The sequence below is a fragment of the Octopus bimaculoides genome, chromosome 1 (genome assembly GCF_001194135.2).
Source record: "Octopus bimaculoides isolate UCB-OBI-ISO-001 chromosome 1, ASM119413v2, whole genome shotgun sequence".
In the NCBI taxonomy this organism is placed as follows: Eukaryota; Metazoa; Mollusca; class Cephalopoda; order Octopoda; family Octopodidae; genus Octopus; species Octopus bimaculoides.
The window spans coordinates 23,077,939-23,082,992 of record NC_068981.1 but is presented as its reverse complement, the minus strand read 5'-3'; the positions used below and the strand labels follow the sequence as shown (position 1 = coordinate 23,082,992).

Below are 5,054 nucleotides of genomic sequence, written 5' to 3'. Positions count from 1 at the left end.
TATATATATCGTCGTCGTTGTCATCATTTAACGTCCGCTTTCCATGCTTGTGCATATATAAAATATGTATTTATGCATATACAGAGCTAAATTTGACAGTTTATGTAGAAGGAAAACACAATATTGCATCCAAAAATAAAAGTATTTTTAAAAATATCAACTAGATTGTGGCTGGGAGATAATGGTTGACTCTCAGTAGCCACTCTCACTTTCACCATGGCCTCAAGACTGCTCCAGAACCCGACGCATGCATTCCTCACCACGTCCCTGAGATCTTTGGGACACCTCCTTGCACTTGGCCACCAGCTTGGCCTTGGTGTTGCAGGCAGAGTGGTTAGTGTCTTTGTCAACCATGTCCCACATATAGTAACCTATGGGATTACAGTTGGGGGAATTAGGAGGCCATGAATCGGGGCTGGTGGAGTCGTAGAAATTCTCCAAGCAAGCACTGGAGGTATGGCAAGGAGCTGAATCCTGCTTCCACACAAATAGCCTTCCAGCAGCAACCATCTCCTGCTAGGGACTGACCAGTCTGAAGCATCTTCACATAACCATAACCCTAACCCTAACCATAACCATCTGAATTGAGCTTAAGGCCCTGTTCAAAATTTGTCACGCCATGATGTCATCCTCACTGGAGACTCTCCCAAAGACCATCAGTGTTTTGGGGCACTTCCTAATATGTGGAACATAACATGGGCTGTAGGTAAGCCACCTGTTATTCTGGGTGTTGTGCAACTGGTCCTGGCTGAAGTTCTTTACATCTAAGAAGAACCAGATTGTCGCTAGTTCAACAGGATACTTCAGCTTGTTCAAGAGCTTCTTTACCTTCATCAAGTGGTTCTCCCTGGCCTAGGCTGTCAAAATGTGTCCCTTGTGCCTCTTGTGCAAGTGATAGTGAAGGTCCTCATTTAGGGCCAACGTCATGGTGGCAACTCCGACACCCATCTCTCTCATCAAAGCCTGGATTTCCTCTCTCAGGTCACCTTGTTGTGCAGTTGTTGGATGAATTCAGGCATGTGGACACAGTCAGAATGCCATCTGTGTCCCTTCCTGCCAGACATGGCTTCCTAATTTCTGTTGTAGTTGTCCTTGTCATGTCTTACAGCCTTTATGGTATTCACAGAGCATTGAGCTGCAGTCATACCCAGTGCAAATCATTGCAACACAGCTAACTCTTTTCCAATATTCAGATGGCTTCTAGTCCTCTATGTCAGCTAAGTTTTTCTCAACTTCTACTTTAATCTTTATGCTCTTCAATACCATTGACTATTCACATTTATATTCAAATTGTTCTTGAAAAAGGAGACAAAAACTCATCACATTTAAACCTGAACACCCAGTATATATGTGAATATATGTAGGTATAGGAATCCTTGTTTTGACATCATGTGATGTTTTGACATCATGGTACTGTGACTAGGAAAGGAGCAATAGAGATGAGTGAGTACTGAATAGGCAATAGGGAACACTTTGTGATACAAGATGGGGGAAATACCCAGATATAGGCATAAATTATATATGCTCTCCTCTGTCATTGTACACATTTAAACAAATGTTTCGCCATGCTTACTTGAGTAGTTCAGATCTTCTTCAGCATCACCTGTTGCCAATTACCATGGTCTTTTGTTATCTCTTTTATGAAATGCGACATCTTGAGGTCAATCTTCACTTTGTCCCATGTTTTCCTTAGTCTCCCTCTTCCACAGGTTCTATTCACAGTGTTCTACAGGGTGCGGCAGAAATACCTCCCACATTTGAAAGGTTGACAAAAGGAAAAAGAAACAACATTTATGGAAAATTAATTTGACTGTTGTTTAAACAAAGGGTTACAATTTTTGTTCATTAGCTAAATGAAAACATCATTGAAACTTGCACAAGTTCATTAGCAACACATAGGTGAAAGTTTAAAATGTGGGAGGTATTTCTGCCACACCCTGTATATAACTGATATCCTTGATATAGCTATACCAGCACAGACTTCTTTCTTGCACTCTGTTATGGCCTGGAGGGCTATGGAAAGTATAAAGGGACTTAGCTCTGGTGGGTCCCCCACCTGCATACTCAATTTGTTGTACCTATTGACTTGTGTATGTTTGTATATGTGTGTATATATAAATCTGTTGAAGTAACCACAGTTGAATAGAAAGTACACGCATGTATGTATATACCTATGTATGTATATATTTGTATATGCATGTGGAAGGAAGAGGATCTCTCCTAATTATACCCAGTGGAGGGACCAGCTATTGTGATAGACAGATGTAACAGACAAAAGTGGCCATTAAGGATATGAAATTGGGGAAAGCAGGTGGTTCATCTAGTGTAGTCACTGAGATGTTGATGATGTGTAAAATTTCTGGTGAATAGGGCTCAGGTTAGTCACCTGCATGGTCAGTTTAGTAATACAGAGAAGCTAGTAACTGGCATTTCATTATGATTGTCAACTGCTGAAAGGGGCAAAAGAGACACTCTAAAAAGGAGCAACAACAGAAATATCAAACCAGTAGAGCATGTTATGAAAGTAACAGTCTTAGCATGATTGATTAAGAAAAGAATTTGCTCGGATGAGATGCAGTTGGGATTTGTTCCTTGTCTGAATACTATTGAGGTTATCTTTATAAAAGACAGCTGCAAGATAAGTTCTTAGCTAAGAGTAAGCCTCTCTACCTAGCATTTATTGATCCAAAGAAAAGTAAAAGTTGGTGAGAATGATGCGACCATATATAGATATGCAGTCAACAAATGAGATTTGTCAACGAGTTCAGAGAAGAATTTAGAGTGCAAATAGGTTTGTCAAGGTTTGGTTTCCTAACCTCTTCCTATTAATTACAGTCCTCCAGGCAATAATAGTATAATTTCAGGTAAATTAGGTCTTAGGAACTTCTATTTAATGATGACCTGATCTTTAGTCTGTGGAGGAATTAGAGAAGAAAAACTAGACATGGAAGGAAAAGTGAGGATCAAAAGTCTCAGAGTAAACGTGGTAAAAAATAAAATTTTATTTAGTGAGAAAGAAGTCATGGCTCTGTTATCATCAGGGAAATTGGTCCTGCTCAATAAGCAGAAAAATAGTTTACTCTCTCTCTTTTGCTTGTTTCAGTCATTTGACTGTGACGATGCAGGAGCACCGCCTTTAGTCGAGCAAATTGACCCCAGGACTTATTCATTGTAAGCCTGATACTTATTTTATCGGTCTCCTTTGCCGTACCGCTTGGTAAAAATTCAATACAATTTCTCGATATGATCTGTGGGTGCACACGAAGTGAAGTGAAGTGGAATCAAAGGCAGGCTGACTGTGAATAAAGATTTTGCCTGTGGTAGATGTATAGTAGTTGGCCCTGGGAGCACCAATAAAATAAACATTTTGCAATATTTAGAAGATGGTTTAAAGTAGTTGATAATTTCTTTTACAAATAAGTGTAGGAGTGGCTGTGTGGTAAGTAGCTTGCTTACCAACCACATGGTTCCGGGTTCAGTCCCACTGCGTGGCACCTTGGGAAAGTATCTTCTACTGTAGCCTCGAGCCGACCAAAGCCTTGTGAGTGGATTTGGTAGCCGGAAACTGAAAGAAGCCCGTCGTATATATGTATATATATTTATATGTGTGTGTGCCTGTGTTTGTCCCCCCAACATTGCTTGACGACCGATGCTGGTGTGTTTACGTCCCCGTAACTTAGCAGTTCGGCAAAAGAGACCGATAGAATAAGTACTAGGCTTACAAAGAATAAGTCCTGGGGTCGATTTGCTCGACTAAAGGTGGTGCTCCAGCATGGCCACAGTCAAATGACTGAAACAAGTAAAAGAGAGAGAGCTAACCTACTCTGAAGGCATGGTAGCCAAAGTTAGAATTAACTGGAGAAATTCAGGGAGATGGTATTATCTTAGCTGGCAACAAGGAGATTCCCTCTTTGAGCAAAAGGTAGCTTGTATGATGCTTGTGTACTAATTGTGATGCTGCCTAGTAGTGAGAATGTGGGTACTGAACGCAGAGGTTGTGTACAAGAGGAAAGAAATGAAGCAAGCTTGATCTACTGGATGCAAAATATTGTGTATTAATAAACAAGGTACAGACAAACTGACAGAAAAATTGGATGTAAATGTAATCAGTTGTATTGACGACTAAGTTGGTGTGGATATGTAATGTGTATGGATGATGACAGATGGGTGAAGAAATTCCTGGAGATTCATGTGGAATGAATGAGTGGCAGACCAAGGAAGATATGGTCAGAAGTGGTGAAGGCTCGACTGAAGGATACTGAATCTCACAAAGGACCTGACAAAAGAATGCAACAATTTAGTGGGACGGTTGGAGAGGGCCCATCTAACCCATATAGGCATGGGAAACAGACATTAGATTGATGCGCGTAGGTGTATGCATATGCATGTGCAAATATGTATGTGTGCGTGTGTGTGAATATAAATATATATATATATATATATATATATGTATGTATAGAATACTCATACATTCACACAAATATATATATAGATATATATATACACTCACACATACATATATATAAAATAGGTCTACGTGTGTAATTTTAAAAAAAGCATGCATCATAACAATGTTCCAATTTTGGCAAAAACATCATCTGGTTTAGAAACATGTTTACTGCATATTATTTATGTTTACATCTTACTATCCTTTATCGATTTTCTTTAAATTCAATACCTTCATATATATATACACACATACGCCCGTCCCTTTCAATAAACATTTCTTCATTGTATTTCATATTACAATACGCAATGGTCAATATAATCTTCCATCATTATATAATGTATATTTCATATACATATTCACTTAGGTCAAAACGTAAGGATGTTATTGTGAATTAACCAGTCCATCAATTACTATATATTGTTATCATCACTCGTGGCATCGTCGAAGACATGGTGACTGTGTCTTTGAAATAACATCTACTATATTTCTGGGGAGGAATTTTATTAATTTTTTTTTCCTAGCCCAAGCCTTCCTTTAACTACTGTTAAGGCACACGCACGGGTTTGCCTCTATATGTAAATAGCAGTATATATATATATATATA

The 5,054-nt window shown here is 39.0% G+C and overlaps 1 protein-coding gene across 1 annotated transcript in view; it reads left to right on the top strand.

The window, feature by feature from the left end:
- Positions 1 to 5,054, top strand: part of LOC106884171 (ceramide kinase) — a 109,999-nt gene that overhangs the window by 2,701 nt on the left and 102,244 nt on the right. The gene's annotated exons all lie outside the window — the stretch shown is intronic.